Raw genomic sequence first — 18,971 nt, 5'->3', positions numbered from 1 at the left:
CCCAACATATTTTTTATACTAATAGAGTTGAAACAGCCCTCAATCATCCTAAAGAATTGTTTGATCTTGTGTGCTTACTATCTTCTACATCAACTGCCCAGGTGGGGTTTGCTCCTTCACAGTGTTTTTATGATTCTGTGTCTAACTTGTTTGCTCAAGAAATGGTGGATATCTGTGATAAACTCGCACTGTCTGGCTTAAAGTCGTGCACCTCTGGTTCACCCTTTTTAGCCTACTCTCCAGCCCATTCTTGGTCCTGTTTTCCGTCTTTCTCACCTGATGATATAGTGACTGTCACTAACAAAATGAAGTCTGCCTCTCCCCTTCATCCCGATCCTCTAGCTACTTTGAACGATATTACGCCAGCTGTTGTCCCACGATAGATCTGTTCATTATTGTGACATTTGTTAATGGGGGAAAGAGGTGGCTTGTAAGAAGAGGTATTCCCTTCACTCGCAGTGGTGGTAAAGTGGCTGGTGGTATTACGGCATGCAGAAATACCGCCATTACCCACTGAAGGCTGTTGGGACTTCAGAATGGGGAGTAACCACAGGTCAGAATCTGGCAATATTTTGATCAGTACTAGTTGAAAAGGCATGACATGTTGTTTTAAATTCCTTCTCGATTGTCAAAAGTTACCAAGTCAGGTGTGTGATTTCCTGTTTGTCTCATGTCCAGGCAAAAGCTTGGACTTCTTTCCTTGGCGCCACCAACTTATTCATTGCTATTTTAATTAAATATTTGTCCAGCACTGGCCCTACCCAAAGGTTCTTGGAAGGCCTTACAAGTTTCAAAAATTCAGAAGTTGGGAGGTGAAACAGAATGCAGCAGCCTTGGACTCTTCCCAAATCTATCACTCTGTCTTTAGCACCTTGGTTTCTTCTTTATGCAACCAACTCGTTTCTACCACCTAATGCTATCCTCATCACTACCACCTCCTCTCTACCACCATGGGGTTTTCTCCTAGCCAGCATCTTGTTTTTACCACTTTGGGCTTGCCCCACCAAATAGGCTCTCCTCCAACTACTCTAGTACCACCTCCACTTCCAGTTCAACTGTTACCACCTCTGCTATGTCTGTTACTACACTCCCTGCTCCTCTAATGATGTCACCTCCTTCTCTCTCCTGCTGCCACTCCTCCAGCTCGCTGCTTCTCCAGCCACCTCCCTGTCCACTGCTCTCTGTTTACAGTATTCACAGACGTACCTGCAGCCAACTCCAGTCTCCAATACTCACACGTTTCTAGGCTCCTGCCCCTACAGCCCACACCCGGCAACTGAGGGAGTTTTGTTTATACCTTGTTCCCTCCTACCCCTGAGTGTGCGTTTCACTTAGGTTCTGAACCAGCTATTGGTAACTGGATGAAAGCTATGATTGGCTAGCTTCGCTGAGCGCACCAGGTCTGCTTTGGGCCTGGATGGGAACACATCTATAATTGTTCTGGCCATCTTCTTGGGGTCCATGACTCCCTCCTTCTGTTTTCTTTCTCTGAGATTTTGCTTTACCAGCATTTCAAGACCAAATTGGAAGCAGACTGGCTAAGCTCGTCTTTTTCTTCTGTGTACTGAAGAGTGTGTGTGTGTGTTTTTGTGAAACCCGAGGCATTGTGTTCAAGCCAAATACACTTTCTTCTGAGAGATGATGCATCAGACCTTCAGTTTCACTTATATGCAATGCCTGGTTGGAGACTTACTAGCTTGATACATTGCATCAGTAGAAGTGACAGGTCCTTTTTCCTTCCCTGAAGCTTGAGGTATGCTTAAAAAGGACTGCAGGCTCTCTCAATTGGATAAGGGGTGCTTATGGTACCCCCGCAGGCTTGCCCTGGGTCTTTAAGCAGTAGTGTTAGGGAGGATTTTCATTTTTGGGTTTTTCTTTTTTTTTTTTGCACAGACATATCATAACTGGACATTATATTGTCATCGTCATTTTGTTTCACAGCACACTTCCATACATCATTACCCTGCTTCTGAGTCCCCATCTCTTACACATTTATGCGACACATACTGTTGATATCTGCTCCATATGTCGCTAGGGCAGCTGTGCCTGGGTTGTATGCCAGCGTATACTTCTTCACAGTCAAAGGCCCATGTCATATCTCTTTCCCAATATTTTTTGTGGGTGGTTCTGAACATTTCCATCGCATCAATATTGTCCGTTTTGTTAGTATCAAACTCAGATTAAGCAATTTACGCCAAGTAGGGTTCATTTTACTCACTGTACCTAGCATGCTTATACCTGAATCCCATACAATGGGTTGATCTGGCATTTCATCAAGTACACTGCACACATCTGCCCAGTATTTAGACAGAGACGTGCACAATCATAGCCTGTGGAGCATGCCTGCCTCCTCACTCACGCATCTGGTACACTTTACATCATTTGTAGGGTATATGGTTCTGATCCTAGCCGGGATGTAGTAGGCCCTGTGCAATACCTTGTAGTCTATTAGCCGATAGCGTGAGTTATATGAGACATTTCTTGTAAGTGCACATAGTTATGCCCACTGCTGGTCAGTGATAGTGAAGCCCAGATCAATTTCCCATTTTCCTTTATCATTCAAGGGTAGTACGTATTTAGTGGATTGTGCAATTTTATATAATGTAGAAATGGATGTCTTGGTTACATTGGTGATGAACATGTCCCCTATGCCCGGATTCATGTGTGGTTCAGTGGGGAATGAAGCCCATATTTCTGCCATGGCTGAGCGCAGTCTTAAGTATTATAAATTCTGTAGTGGGTTACCCCCTATGGTCTTATTGATCTCTTCCCAATTGTTGAACAGTTTGTCTATGAATAGATCTCCAAATCGGTGTATACCCTTATCTTGCGTGGGGGGAAGTTAGTGAGCCTCCCATAGCAGCATGTTTGGATGAGACAGGATCTTGTGTACGCGGTGTCCCACCATTCTGGTCCAGGCTGAGCATGTGACCAGTGCCGGGTTGATGTAGTTGTCGTTGCTAACCGTGGCTTCTGCCGCTCTATGTAAGAGGTATGAGCTTTAATGGGCCCAATGTGTGCTTTTCGATCGCCGAGTGTGGTGCCTGGGGGTTCCCTTCTATCCAGTATGTGGTATAATATGCCTGCGCTGAGAGATAATATAATTCAAAATCAGGAGCAGAAAGACCACCCTGAGTGTACGTTTGGGTAAGTCTTTGCCAACTCACACTGGGTTGCCCGTTCCAGACAAATGTCGTACATGCCCCATGGATTTTGGTAAAGAATGATCTGCCCGGCCATACAGAGACAGTGCTGAACAAATAAAATAATGTAGGTAAAATGATCATTTTGATCAGGTTGAGCCTACCCATGAGCAAGATTGGCAAGGACCGCCAGCGTTCAAGTTTGGCACATAACGCGTCCGTAATTACTGCATAGTTCGAGGTGCAGACGATTTGTGTGTTGCGGGCTATTACCATACCCAAGTATTTCACCGTGTGGGGTTCCATAAGAGCCTGTGTAGCTCTGTGGGTTTCTGGGTGGCCTCTGTGAGGGGAATGATTTCAGATTTGGTCGAATTCAGCTTCAGGCCAGACTATTCCCCAAATTCCTTGACTGTTAGTAACGCCCTGCCAAGGGTAACTTCGGAGTCTTTTAAATACATTATGTCATCTGCATGTAATGTAATTATCTCTATCATGTCCACCAGAGAGATACCTATCTTGCTATGCTGAGCACTCAGTAAGTCTGTAAGTGGCTCTATAACCAGCGCAAACAATAGAGGGGATAACAGGCAGCCCTGTCTGGTACTTCTGGCCAGCTCCTGGATTGCCAAAAGGATCCCGTTAACACATATTCCGGCGTATGGTTTAGGAACAGTATCCGCACCCATTTCACAAAATTCAGTCGTAATCCGTAGGTATTGAGTGCCCTGAATAGGAATAGACTGTATCAAAGGACTTTTGCATGTCTAGTGTCAGAGCCACCCCCTGCGTGTCTTTAGGTATCGATTCAAGGATATTATAGCAGCAGTGGATATGAGTCGCCGTGGACCTGCCCACTACTAAGCCGGCCTCGTCTTCATGGACCATATGCGGCATCAGCGGGTTCAATCGCGTGGCCAATATCTTAGCAAATATCTTCGCATCTGTGTTTATTAGTGAGAAAGGCCCGTAGGATTCGCACTTCTCAGGTCGTTTCCCGGATTTTAACAGTAAAGTGATGATCGCCTCCCGTGTCATTTTGGGCTATTCATCGGTTTTTACGGTCGCGGTCGAAACCGCAAAAAGTCAAGGAACCAGGGTTGTAGAAAACTCTTTACAGAACTCGGCAGTCAGTCCGTCCAATCCTGTTGCCTTCCCATTAGGCAGGGGTTTGGCAGCTTCTGCCATTTCTAACTGGGTCAAGGGCATCTCTTGTCTCAGGCGACATAAGTGTGGTGGGTATCCTGGCTAAGTATCTATCGATTTCTTCATCTGTGGCCACACCCTGGGGGGAGTACAGGCCTGCATAAAAGTCATAAAAGACCTTCCCTATTTCTTCTTGATCAGTAACTACCATCACGTCAGGCTGTGTTATACATGGAATGTTGGAGTTGCCACGCTCCCCTCTCACCATTCTAGCTAGGAGTTTATCCGGGCGCTCTTGCTGTCCGTACCGCCTAGCGGCTGCCGGTCTGTCAAAGTGGTGGATTTCCCGTTCAGCTGCCTGCTTGTATTCCTCTAGTTGAGTTTTGATATCTAGTTTAGTCTGGGCTGTTGGGTTAATGACGTATTGTTCTTATAGATGGGCTATGTTTTTCTCAAGTCTCCCGAGCTCCCTTCGAATATCTTTGAGCACTACCAGCTCAGTCAACATGGCCACTCCCCTTATATATAAATTGAAGTTCTGCCATAGATCGCTTGACTCTCTACCGTGCCATCATTGTTTTCGAAATATTCACCAATTTGTTGGGTCAGATTGGTCTTAAACATGTGATCTCTCAGAGCCGCTGCCTTAAATCTCCAAGGGGGTCTCCGTGGGGAGACTTTGGGAATGTGTAAGGTCAACAATATTGGGGAATGGTCCGACAGTGTTCTGGGCAATATCGTTGGTTCAGACACCCATTCTAGGACTCTATGAGATGTCAGCCAAATGTCGATCCTAGAGTGCATGTCGTGCACTGATGAGTAAAGCTGTATGCTCGCTTCTCTCCGTGTAGGAATCGCCAGACATTGCACAGGTCCAGGTCGGTTATGTGTGAGTGAATCGCGCGTGCAGCTTGGGTGAGTGTTCTGGGGTTGTTGGGTGTACAGTCCAGCTGGGTGCTTAGTATCATGTTGAAATCCCCACACATAATTATGTGAGCCGTGGGGTATTTGGCACACATCTGAAAGATCTTAGTGTAGTATTCAGGCTCGTCTATGTTTGGGCCGCAGAGATTAATGAGGAGTACCTCCACTCCAGGCAGTTTTCCGTGAACAATCACATAACGCCCTTCCGGATCACACTCTGCTGCTAGGTGTGTGTTTGGTAATGTTTTATGTATTAACGCGAGGACCCCCATGCTCTGCTTGAGTAGGACATGTAGAAGTAGTGACAGCCCCAATCAGGTGCTATCTTGTCTGCCTGGTATCCCAGTAGATATGTCTCCTGAAGGAATGCGATCTGTGCGCCAGATCTGTTAATATACACCATTATTTTCAGTGTTTTCACTGGCATGCCCAGTCCCCACACATTCCAGCTTATTAATCTTAATCGTTTTGTTTCTTTTTCAGCCATACTCGGTACAGTTTTTAGTAGGGTCCATAGTGATCAAGTGCCCCTTGCTGTTTCCATATGACCATCTTCTATATATGTGTGTGCATTTTTAACTTTGACTCCCCATACATTGTTGCTACCCCTAACCCTCTCCCTCATAGTCCCCCGAACTTCAACTATGCATTCCCTCCCCCTCGTTACCCCTCTCCGCTCAACAAAACTATGCACTCGCATTGGGGGGTGCTTCCGTGGCTGTCGAGGTCACGGAGCACAACATGGTTGCTCATAAGATTTCCACATGAACGTTTCCAGTACACATGATGATCAGTGGCATTCAGTAGTATGGCAGTACGTTGCAGAAAACAATTAAATATATAAGAAGACGATAGAGGTCAGGAGTATCTGCTACTGTAACATTATGTCCAGTGTTCCTGAGTGTGGCATTGATCAGTTGTTTGGATCGTCTCGTCCCGGCAATGATGAGGCGCCGTTGCTCCCACCCTTGGTGCCGAGTATCTGCTTAGATGACGTTGGGATGCTGGATTCAACAAAGGAGGCCGCTTCCTCAGGAAAAGTAAATAAATACATTTTGTTATTATGCTGTAGGCCGAGCCTGGCAGGGTACAGCATTGCATAGCATTTTCTTAACGCCTGTAATCGTTGTTCCTGTTGGACTGCCAATGTGTAATCTAGGAAGATCCGGATGACGCTGGATCCCAGTTTCAGTTCCTGTTTGTCCCTCGCTGCTCGCAGCACCTGGTCCCTGTCGCTATAGTTCATCAGTCTGGCTATAGTAGGCCTGGGATAGGCACTGAGGTTGGGTCAAGGTGCAAGGGATCTATGTGCCCTTTCAACAACAAACATTGAAGACCAGCGCGGGCCACTCAAGAAGTCTCTGAGCAATTCCTCCACCACCACTTCCATCGGGCCTTTCAGTGCATCCTCGGGCACTCCTACTATTCGTATGTTATTGCGATTGGATCTAGATTCTAAATCCTCGCATTTGAGCTTCACTGTCCCCAGATCTTTGGCCATTTCTGTCACGGTGTTCTGTAGTGTCTCAAGCACGTCTTCCATTTTGCTGATCCGGTTTTCGGTCTCTGTGATGCGGTCAGTGTCTTTCTCAAGCTGGTTTCTGATCATGGTGACATTTGCATTGATTACATCCAGTCTATCATTCAAGTCTGCAAAGCCTTGCTGCATCAACTCAAAGAACGCCTGAGGGTCCAGGGTGGCATGCGTGGCTGTAGGTGTGTTCTGCATGGTTGACCCGGGGTTAGTGCTGCTCTTGTTGCTCGTTTTAGGTGTCTGTGTTGTATATTTCTCAATGGCGCCTTTCCCTTTTTTGGGCGCTGCCCATTTGCGCATTGTATATCTTCTCACCACACAGCCTGGTGTAGGCGGTATGCTCGGTGGGGCTGTGTTCCCGTGCTCTCGGTATCTCTGTATTCTAGCTGCAGCATAGAGGTGGGACCCGATGCAATGACTATATTGGGTCGTGGTTCTATTCTCGGGACTGCAGTTTGGATATGCTGACCTGGTCTGTTGTGTTCAGTTCATCGTCTGTGCCAGTTGTAACTACCACCTTTCTTGTTCATTGTTGTTGTATCACACAACAGTCCCCTGTGTTCTGGGCACAGCCCTGATTGAGAGCAGGGCATATCTTTGTTGAAGTCTCGTGGCTGCACCCGGGCGTTCTAGTATTCTGGCTGTGTTACATGTGACAGTGCCTGCCAGGGTCCTGATAGTCTCTGAGGACTGTAGCGCTTGGATATGGCCAGGTCCAAGGCCCTTGTGGTCATGTTCTCTCTTCTCCTTCCCCCCTCCTGCAATGCAACGAAGCTCCAGCCAGAACGTGACACAAGCAGTATCCAAACCCTATCTTATGCCCCAAGCCTCTTCACATTTTTGACTTCAATCCAGGGTCACGCTGTGTGATTTGTATCTGGAGCTTCCTTGTCACACTGCGGACTTCTGCCTTATAATGGTGCCATGCTTACGCTGTGTAGGTTGTTCAGGCGGGTCGGGTAGACCATGTTGTGTGGCAGACCGCGGTGGCCGGTATTGTTTTCCCTCAGTACCAGTACTCTGGGCCTCTGGGTTGCCTGCTGTGGAAGTTATGGCACTCTGGTTACAGGGGGGGTAGGAGGGAGATGTCTTGTTGCACATCAGCCGCTGTGTTTCATCACCGCAGGATCTCTGCTGGGAAATGTCAGCCGGCTTGTCTGCCCTCAGGTTTATAGAGTATATGTAGGGCCGTGATAGTCTGGTCCGTGAGGGCGAGATAATGTGTCACTCTGGAGGCCTCTTATATGTTTGAAGAGACAGTTTATAAAGCTTTGTGGGGGTTGCAGAGGATTTATGGGCCATCCAACGAAGTGGGCAGGTCGATGCGTCCCTTTGGTGGGTCGTGTTCCCTGGGTCCTGGTGTGGATCCCAGTAGCGGCCTGTGAGTCACTGGGTGAGAGCCTTTAGTACGTGTTATGGAGAGAAGACCCACATTTCTTCAATGGGCTGTCCGCACGGTGATGCTGAACAGTGCTTACCTCCACGTGGGGTTGTATTATCGTAATCCCCCAGTCTCTCACTTTGTATGCTCTCTAGGGCCAGCGAGTCAGCCCACGCTGTGTGCTGTTGGGAGCGCGTGTTACGGTCCTGGGTCAGCGTGAGGGAGAGGGTTGGCCTCACCTTCAATGCGGGTCTTCGTAGGAAGGTTGCGCCCCGCGATTACCAGCCTTTCTAGAGCAGTCGTGCATGTGCAGGTGCTCCACAGTGTTCCAACCGGAGCGCCCGAATGCTCTTCATGTCGGTCCGTGTCCATGGTGCCGATGGCTCGATGATGTTGTGCCCCTTGGTCTCCCCAGTCGCCTGTCAGGCTGAGACAAAGGCGGGCGGACTGGCGCTTCTCCTGTTGTAACGCTAAGCAGTACCTCCACTTACCAGCTCATGCAGTGTTTCAGACTTGCCAGGATGCCTCTCGGGCCGCGCGGAACTCACGGCCTCACACGTGAACCACTGCACCAAATTGTTTCATACTCGGAGGGTAGGTGGCCAACAGGTTCACATACCTTTATTTCGAATTTGGTGGAAACCCACGCTATAATTAGTGAGCTTTTATCTCCGGACCCCGGTTTGCCAGAAGAGCTCACACACAGTGCTCTATCTGGCAGCGTGCACAACAGCGCCCCCTCCCTTTTTTGGTGTTTAATTACTCCCTCCTTAGAGACCCCCAGCTCTTTTGCTGAACTTTGGGACATTGTACTTTTGATTCTATGTGTTTTCTGTGTTTCTTTTTGTTTTTGGAGTCTGACAAACTCCATAAGCATCTTTTTACATTGTGACACACAGCGCCTTCTGTGCAGTGACACAGATAATTCCTTTAGATTTCCCAAAGGTTTAAATACCTTCCCTTGGATAAACTACAGTTTCCAAGAGCAGTGAAGTGAAATTGACTTTACTTACATTTGTAACTTTCTAGACACAGCACACACTCTCTTACAATAGGGTGCTGGAGGGGTTACTTAGTATCCCCTTTGTCTAGTTTCTCATGTAACATTTTCATGTTACCCTTTCTACAATTAATGGCTGGTGGCAGTGGTTTACTTTTTACTACTGTTGTGTGTTTTAACTGTGGGCTGCGTTCGCAGCTGCAGTGAAGCACCCATGGGTGCCCATTTTGTCTTCTTTTTTTGCCATTTCTTTGTGGAAAGGTGGTTTTGAGATTTACTCTGCACGCCAAACCAGGTTTGGTCCTTTTGTTCATTTTGTCTTTGGTGGGATTCATAAGTGAAGCCCGTCTCTAGCTCCAGAGTGTCTGGCAGGGACAGGAAGTGAAGGAGGTGGCCGAAACTCCCTGTGCTTAATTCCCTGGGTAACAAGAATGCACCCACAGGTGATTGTCTGGCTGGATGTCCGGCAACGACAGCCACCCTTCTGTTTGACTAACAGCTAGGCTGGAATGAATGGGAGAAACCTGCATAAAAGGTGAGGTTTTTTTGCTTGGAAGGCAGAGTCGACCACTGGATGAAGGAATCCGAAGAAGAACTTGGAAGGGACGCCTGCTGCAACTCCTGGACCGTTGGTTTGCCCAGTGAGCCCTGCTGCTGTGCTGAAGCTCTGAATTCACCTTGACTAGAGAAGCCCTGCAAGTACGACTTCTTCCTTTGAGTTGGTGGGAACAATCAACTCCAAAGTAAGCCCAACTGGACATCATTTCGAAGCTGGCTGTACTTCCACTGCTGCTGGAACTGAAGTGCCAGGGAGAGGAACACCAGATTGTGTGCGTTGCTTTTAAGTCAGACCCGAGCTCCAGGAAGATCCTCTGGACTCCCAGGAAGCAGGACTGACCAAGCCTGAGCCACCTCAACAGAAGTGGTATCTGAGAACTGTGGTGGTGCTATTTGTTATAGACGCGAGAAGCTGAAACTCCGAAGTGCCACTGATTTGAAGATTGCCGGTTGCTGTGGCTGACCATTCCATTGCGGTGCAGGAGTCCCCAGAAATACTCCCTCCTCTCCCCACGACTGAGGCCCAGGAACAACAGGATCTACATTGCTGCACAGGAACAGAAGCCAGCTGACACCAGTTCTTCTAACCAAAGGTTCTGTACAGTCTAAGAGAACTAACCTCTTGTCGTGTAGCCTTGCTTGTTCTCAGTTGAGACTTGTCGTGGTTGCTCTGTAGAGTTGCTTGCTTGCATCTTGTACCACTCACAAGCCTAACAGCTTCTGGCCCTACGTTGGTTCTTCTTTTCTTCAAAGACATCTAAAACATTGTGCAATACTTTTACTTACCTGCAAGAAGTGCTTCAGCTCACCTAGACTTTTGCTAACTTAACATTGGCTGGCCCAGCTCCCTAAATGACTCTTCTCTCCTCTGATATTGTGTTGGACCTATCCTTCCAGGAAAGGGTTAACTGACTTTGCATTGGGGGGTTCAAAAAGTACTTCAGAATATTTGTTTGATTTCTTGTTTGATTCTGAAAACTCTTTTCTTTGATACTCCTCTATGTACTGCTCTAAATGTACCAGTAATATATTAATGTCCACAATGTCCTAGCTATTTAAGTCACCTGAGGGTGTAGGGGGTGTCTGTGTGCCATCACAAACAGGTATTTGCTGATTTAGAGAAACTGAGAGTGTGTATTTTGAAGTGTATTTGTGCGTTACTATTCTATTGCCCCTTCTGAAGAAGGCATATTCAAACTGACTGTTAAATAAATTAATAATTGTTTAATCAAGAAACCATGAGTCCGCAGAGCCAGGCTGGCGACTTCATCACAATAAATAACATCTTCATTTAGATTTGAATGGTTATGATACCTCTGTGCCAATGGGTTCATGAGCAGCCTAGTGCATTCACCAATGGTTGAAGGGGGAAAGTCATAGCTGCACATAGTATATGAAGTGTATTTGAAGAATAGCTTCTTAGTACATCTAGAAATATTTCATTGATTGAATTGTGGAGCTACGTTTTATCAATTAACTTAATGCACTGTGAGCTGGGTTAGGCTATCCTCCCAGATGTTAGATAATGTGTCATACAGTTGTATTTATTTGTTAATATATAACTCTTTAAAACTGGGCTTGATTGAATAGTTTTCTTTTTTTTTGTGCATCAAAATTGCATAAACAATTATTTTTAGCAAAACTGAATAAAGAGCAAAGAAACAGATAGCCAGGAAACCAAGTCAATAAATAATGATGTTACGAATTAAAAGAAAAACAATTGAGCAATATTAAAAGCTAAGAAAAAAAAAGAAAAGAAGAATAAAGATTAGAATTTTCTAAATATAGCACTCTCCGGTAAAACCTCCAGCAGAAATGTCTTCACTGCTAAAACATACAGTATTTTTTGACCTGACATAAGGCAAGACCACCAAACTTTTTCCTCCATCAAAATAAAGTCAGAGAAAAAAAACGGGAAATGTTTGGAACGTTGGTCTGTTAAAGCAGGGCATTGAGCCATCAGATGGAAGAGAGACTTTGGTGTAACAGGGGTGTGACAATGTCGACAAGAGTTATCGTCCGCCTGGCCTCTGATTGCTCTGATTTGATTTGTTGGATGTAAGTTCAATCATGTTCACAAAAAGAAAAAAATCATTGCCTCTTTTGTCCAGAAAGAGTTTTAAGTAGGGGCAGGGCGTATTTCAGAGGGAATATCTGCCACCAAATTGTACCCTCTGGCCTGATCTAAAGTTTTGATCCAGTCGAACTCCTGAGCCTTCCTTTTTACTCTCTCAGAGTCGGCCAGAAGTTGATCCAAAGAACTGCTGATTTCATCTAACAGGAACAGAGATGCCAAAGACCATTTCACCAGTGTTTGATTTATGCATGTCTGCATCTCTCTGTAGACCAAATCAACAATTGCGGGGCGAGCCTGCTGATGGCACTTTCTGATCAAGGCCAGACTATTCCAGCTCACTGAATAATTCAGGGAGTTGAGACCCAATTCTCTCTGGATCAAGGACATAGAAGTAGAGGGCGGAAGACTGAGGACTTTTTTTCCAGAAGCCCTGTTCTAGGCGGTTCCAGAGATGATCCAGAAGATTAACCAGCACTTCTGCCCCATATGTTAACGTAGGGACAACTTTGGCCTTATAAAACTTAAATTCCGGAGTTAGCGTGAAACGTCCAAACTTCCTGTTCACCGCCAATGCTTGACTTGAAAGCAACTTCATTCTTGTCTGCAAGTGAGTTGACATTGGGGCTTCTATAAGGGAGTTACTTAACCATACTCCCAAATACTTAAAAGACTAAACCTTTTCGATTCTTTCCTCATCAATAAAACATGTATGATGATTTAGGCCCTTTGTGCCGAGGCCAAATGTCAAGATTTTAGTCTTGCCCCTGTTGATCTCCAAATCGTTATTACTAATGTAACGATGTAAGGTGTCAAGTTGGCATTGGAGGCCAACAGGTGTTTGGTCAAACAGCACAATGTCATCTGTATAGAGAAAGCGTGGTAAATAAGATCCTCCAATCTTCGGTGGAAATGCTCGCATCTCTGCAAAAGTTCAGGAAGGTCCTTCTGGAAAAAGTTGAAAAGACATGGGGCCAGAGGGCAAACTTGCTTCACTCCAAGAAAGGTTCTTATTTCGTCTGAGAGTAAGCCGGCTTTATTGAGCCTGACGCACAAAGATGTATTAGTGTGCAAGGCTCTAATAGGATACAATATAGCCAGCGGATACTTCTTCCAAATTTGTTTGGCCCATAGTTTGCCACGATTGATCTGATCGAAGGCCTGCACTAGGTCCACAAACGCCATATAGACCTTTGGTTTGGCGGGACTCAAACTACCCTTCAGTAGTTGAAGAAGAAGGATGTTAATGGAAGTTCCAAGGCCCTTTACAAAACCAGTTTGAAAACTATCGATGGACCCCGATTCTCTACACCACCCCGTGAACTGCTCCAATAAAATTGAACTAAAGAGCTTTGCGATCACATCTAGCAAGGAAATAGGCTGAAAATTCTCAGGCTGCTCCAGTCCCCCTTTTTATGAATGAGGACCATAATTGCTTTCGTCTATGAAGAGGGCAACAGTTGGAACCGGCTGTTTGCTCGAACAGGCATGAAATGAAGGCAGCCCAAGCCTCAGAGAACTCCTTCAACATTAGGTTTGACAAACCGTCGGGCCCTGGAGCTCTGGAATTTTTCAACTTCATTATTCTTCGGGTAATATCCACTGGGCAGGTCACAACAACCCACAGATCCGTGTCATTATAACTACTGAATGAAGTGTCCGGCCCATCAGGAACAGTGTACAATTTACCAAAATGTGAGGACCAGCTATTTTCCCCAATCGGATTGGTTTGGTCTGTTTTCAAAGCAAGATCGTCCTCCTTGATCAAAGACCAAAATCTATTTGAATCACTACTCCACAGAGCTCATAGCATAGCCTCAGCATCTCGTTGAAGGCGCATAGTCACGTAACCAGTTCTTGTAGCGAAATGTAGGGGTTTTTGCTACTGCAATGTCCTTTGTGATTCCTGATTTCTTGGCTCTTTGGGCAGTTTGTCTTGCCACGTTCCTTCATGAGACTAGTTCAGGGTCGAATTTGTGTTTGAAGTTATGAGCTGATCCACCCTTCCGCGGGTCGCGATGGAATTTCTCCAAAAGAGGAAAGTTGTTTAAAGATGTACCCGAACAAGAAAATTCAGTTAAAAGTAAGTTAATATCTGGTGGAGCAAGTTTCAGACGAAGACCTTTGTTACAAGTGACACGAGCCGATGAAAAGTACTCCTGTAACGGACAGTCTGTGGGAGACCACTCCAGTTGTAGTGATTGGTGGTCACTATGCATGGTTTTGATGATTTGAAGGCGCTCAATTAGAGGGAGCAAGCTTTTTGAGACATATATATATAGTCTATAATAGAGGTCGTCCCCAAATTCTCCCACGTCGGTTGCAGGGGCCTGTCGCCTGTACAGTTACCGTTCAAGATGTGCATGTCATGGGCGTCCATAAAACTACACCAAAGTTGCCTTCTAGTGGAACCCGGATCATCAGAATTCTACATTTCGAATCTTGCGCCACTATCGATAAATACGAAATGTTGCGATAACCACAAAAAATTACGTAAGCTGGCCCATTTTGCCTTACATTATCGGCCAAAATTTCAGCTTTTTGATCTAAGAACGCTCCAACATCCATCCAGACAGGGTTCCAATAGACATGGATCAGTTTGATGGTTGTAAGACCTTTGACATCTCTCTGAGGGCTGTAATTTTCCCAACTAATAGTAGAAACTTGCGCCAACAAATTCTTGTTTAGTGAATTTAATAGATGGAAAGGGCTGCCTGCTCTTACTGCTCTCAGGAGGCTGGCGTAAGGGCAGCCCATGACCTCTTTTTTAACAGGATTGATGGAGACTTCAAATCCATCCATACCCGGGGTCTCCCTCAACCAGGTCTCCTGGAAACAAATCAAGTCATAATCACCCAAATGGATGTCCGAAGGGACAGTGAGATGGGAAAATCCCTTGGTGTTCCATGAGATCAATTTTAACTTTCTTTTCACTGTGGAGATAGCAGTGGAAGTTGGCCTTGAATGGCTACAAAGATCTGTTAGCCACTAGGGCCCCTGAGAGCCACGACCAATCTCCACTGAGTGAGGTTGATTTTCTTGCAGTTGTTGACGCAGACTTACATCTAACCAGGCGAGTGGATGAAGCAGCTTCTACTTACACAGATTTTTTTTTCCAGCGGCCCAGATGGAACTCTGCCCAGTCCCACCAGATCTTTATAGATAATTTTTCTCTTCAAAGGTCCTTGTGGCAATCCTGGCCGTGCTGCTAGAACAGGCGCGTGAATAGATAGGTGTCCAGGTTGGAGACTGTAGGCCATTTCACAGTTAGACTTTTCCTGCGAGGATCCCCAAGGTCCTTTGCCTCTGTTCCAGATAGGTTGTTGCTTAGGCAGAATTAAATGAGAAGCTTCTGTTCTCTACTAAGGTTATCGCAAACAGACGGCACGTTTGCGTTTGGCACCAGTGTCTGATTTACCCAGTTGGCACTCGTCACTTCTCCTGTTTTAAAATTATTAGGCTTACCACTGGAGAAAGAATGCATCTAGACGGTTATCGTCACAAAATTCAATCAGCAACTGAATGTAGAAGATCCATAATTGTTCTTCGATTCAAAATAGACCTGTTGTTTCTGCCACAAATATTTCCAACTTAAGAGACCGCGAATTAATGATTTTATTCACCGGCTTTCCAGAGCTAGGGACATAAGGTCTCATAAGTGAAAGGTGCGGCTTCACGCACGTCCGACCCTCTACTTCTTTAGGTGGGTGAAGAGTCTGAATCTTAATGGCTGAGTGCGTCACAGAGAACTGCCCCCCTGAAGTTAGGGGGTGAACCCTCAGGTGGGCTTGCTGACGTTTTTCATCCAAAGTCTGGAAAATTAGCGAATCTGAGCCTGGCTTCCTCAATTCACCGCCTGCAGGGCTTTGGCTTTTGCCAGGACCCACCGGCGTCACAACCTTCTCCACTCTTATTCTTGACTCAGAGTCCACCATTGAGTAAGTGGAAAGGTCCAACAAGGCTGCAGAGGTCGGACTCAAGGGCTCTATCACTGGGTGCGCCGGTCCAGATTTATTTCCAGCTACACTTCTGGCCGCCAAACCAGAAAGACCAGATACCGTAGGCAGCTATCGAGTGGCCGGTTTAGGAGTGCCCCTCCTACCCCCAGAAGCAGTGGTCAGAGTGAGTGGGAGTGGGTGGGAGCGGTGCTCCTCTACTTTTTTAAATCAAGTTTTACTGTTCCTATACTTTTATTTTAAAAAGAAACCGTTCCGGAATGGGTTCGTTTTAAAATAAAAGTGTAGGAAGAAGTTTAAACTGCAACACACTGCACGCTTCCTTAAACAGCACATGCATGTGTTTGGGGGGCTTGTATTGTGTGTGGCAGGGGGCGTGGTGATGGGGTTTGTGGGTAGTAGGGTAAGACCAGTAGGGAAAATAGTTCCACTACTTCTTTTTCTACACTGCGACCACTGCCCAGAAGCAGATCTTTTGGTAACAATTTCAATTGCAAAGCAAGAGTTATTGGATGTTTTAATCAATGTTTCAGCCGTCAGGGGCCTGGGAGTAATGCAAATTGGAAAAACCCCAGCAGTGGAAAGAATGAATCAACTCAGAGTCAATAAGTTGTGGGTGAAGGCGGGAACTCTGCGGGATAGCTGGCGCGCTTTCTGGCCAAACATCCAAACCCGCTGCTTGCACTTCGTCATCATCTGGGGAAGATTCTTCACTCTCAGACTACCCGGGAATGCCTCCTGGTCTGGCAACCCCCGATACAAGGTCGTCCATCTGAAGGACAGAAAGTGGAACTTCAGTAGAGGGTGCTTCCAGCCTGGCCCTGGGAAGAGGAGCAGGTCCACTAGGGATAGGATCTCAGCTGCTGTTGGCGGTTGTTTTATTTTTGCTGGTTAGGAAATAAAGACAACTTATTCATAGGGGAAGGCATAGACCCTTTTAATTCCAACCCCAAAGGGGGTTGCAGTCGGGGGTCTGGCAAAGCAGCTGGTGCTTGGAAGTTAAATGGAACATTCAGCGACGGCACCACCCCAGGTTCCCCATAGGGTTGCTCAACCTCACAGGGAGGCCTGATCCATGCTTCTACTCCTTCTAGAATTTCAGCGTCCGAAGGATCCCCCATCAAAGGAACAGGGGACTGGAGAGGATTTCTCTTTTTAAACATAGAAGGAACCAAAGCCCATGGGCCAGCACCACGTTTTATCTGTTTATGGAAAGTACGTGCCGGTTTGTCATTAACTGAAGGCACGTTCGGAGCTGTCAAATTTTTTACCTTAGAACCTGGGGAGCATTTGCTTTTGGAGCTGGCCAACAAATCATCAGGCTTTTTTGGAGCAGGCGTTTGGTCATCAGCAGCAGGCTTAAAACTGGTTTGCTTGCCCAACAATAATCGCTTGTGTATTGAACCGTGGGGGACCAGTTATGGAAAGGCCTGGCCTTGGCCCGATTCCTTTTCCGTAGCCCTGTTAATTAAGTCCAACAATGCCACGGGAGAAGGGGCGGCCACAGGCAAAATCTGCTCCATCCCGCAAGCCTCATGGTCTGTGTAATCAGCTTCGTAGGCGATTGAGGCTGAGTTAAATTAAGGTCAATGTTAGTAGAAGGGCTTGTATGAACTAGTGCCCTGACGAGTGTTGATGTGCGTGAACTGGAGACTTCCAACCCTTTAATATGAGTAGCAATACCCTTGAGATGAATGGGGATGCAGATTTTAATCAAACATCAATAATTCAGATGACACAAATAGCTTGGCAAAAAGTTTGTCTGTTTTACTATAAGTAAGTAAAACAGGGAGTACAACGAACATCAGCAATCGGTCGATACTCAACTCTCAATCATTTCATAAAAAATCTGGGTTCTTAAACCCTAAAACGATCATAGCTGACGTACTGACCTGCGTCATTACCAACGTCATCCTACGTGGCAAACTTCTAAAACCTACCTGGAAGTGGGATTGGCTCTAAAGGAATAACTAAGCATAAGTGTTATATCTGTATAGAGTAACAGAGAGAAATAATTGGATAGTCAACAACAGGTGGCACAACTAAGCCCTCCCTTCAAGATGGCCACTATGAACATCACTAAATGTACAATGTCCCATTGGCTAAACAAACTATAGGACCCCAACTACGTGGTCCTCTATAATTGGCTGGCTACTAACCCCCGTCAATAACTTTCCACCTGCGTGAGCTACGCAGACTGAACAACCAGGTGCGGGTGAGCTTGTCTCAATACTAGCTTCCTACCAATTAAAAGAAAACTCAATCATCACCTCAATGTTTCAGTGTCAATTAGTGTGTGAAGTTGGCCTTGAGTCTATACTCTTCTCTGGAATTGTTTAAGTAGTATGGGTACTCTCCGGCTTCCGTGCGTAGGTGTGATCTCCTCATGCGTCCAACTTTCTTCCATCACATGACTGGACACCATGAATTGAGCCATTTCTTGCATTTGATTTTATTCTCCAATAGTCCTCTGACGTCTTTTGTTTTCACTTGACCTTCTGGAACAGGAGCTTCTGTTCTTTCATGTTAATTGTATCTAATGTCAGCCAATTTTAGTTCTGATAAGACCTTGGCTCTCCTGGCTCATCCAACTCCTTAGCTGAAATATATTCTGTTTAATTCAATTGCTTTTGTAACTGCGACACTGAATTGAGGCCTTCCCGTGGAACATTTATTCTTTAGTCAATCCATATGTATCTATGAGGTATATATATGTATATGTTGGTGCTTGCCACAATCTATTCACTATAAGCATTTGGCTAGCTTCATGATTGCATTGCTGCTTGCGTTTCATGCATCTGTAAACGTTTAAACTAACTACACATATTTGTTATGCTTATGGCATAAGTCTCTTTATCTTGATCCCAAGCTGCCACTTATCCTTGTTACTTCTTCATAAATCGTCTGCCTCTCAGGTCTGATTATCTTCTATATGGGTTTGATTTATCAAATTGTCGTGGATGTAGGTATGGTTTCCTTAATGGATACTTTACTTCCCATATTCTCTTAGGTATAGGTATTCTTATGGGTACTGCACAAAGTCGTTGCTCTTCTTCCTGCTTTCTGATTGGTATAGAATACGTCACATACTTTGGTTCATACTTCTCAGGTAATGTAGGCGGGGTAGGTGGAGTAGGGGTACTTGACTCCTCCTCTACAGGCGCATGGAGGAACGGGGCAGCAACGTCCTTAGTGGAGCATCCAAGGTCCTTGTTAGGACGTCAGTCACCGGTGGCTCTTGGGCGAGAGGCAATT

General features: G+C 45.8%; 1 protein-coding gene across 1 annotated transcript in view; it reads left to right on the top strand.

The window, feature by feature from the left end:
* The window catches only part of LOC138547970 (cytochrome P450 4B1-like), a 283,416-nt gene that overhangs the window by 179,984 nt on the left and 84,461 nt on the right, over positions 1–18,971 (top strand). The window lies entirely within an intron of this gene.

Source organism: Ambystoma mexicanum, chromosome 1q (genome assembly GCF_040938575.1).
Source record: "Ambystoma mexicanum isolate Mex_15411 chromosome 1q, UKY_AmexF1_1, whole genome shotgun sequence".
Classification (NCBI taxonomy): domain Eukaryota; kingdom Metazoa; phylum Chordata; class Amphibia; order Caudata; family Ambystomatidae; genus Ambystoma; species Ambystoma mexicanum.
This window is presented reverse-complemented; position numbering and strand designations above follow the sequence as displayed.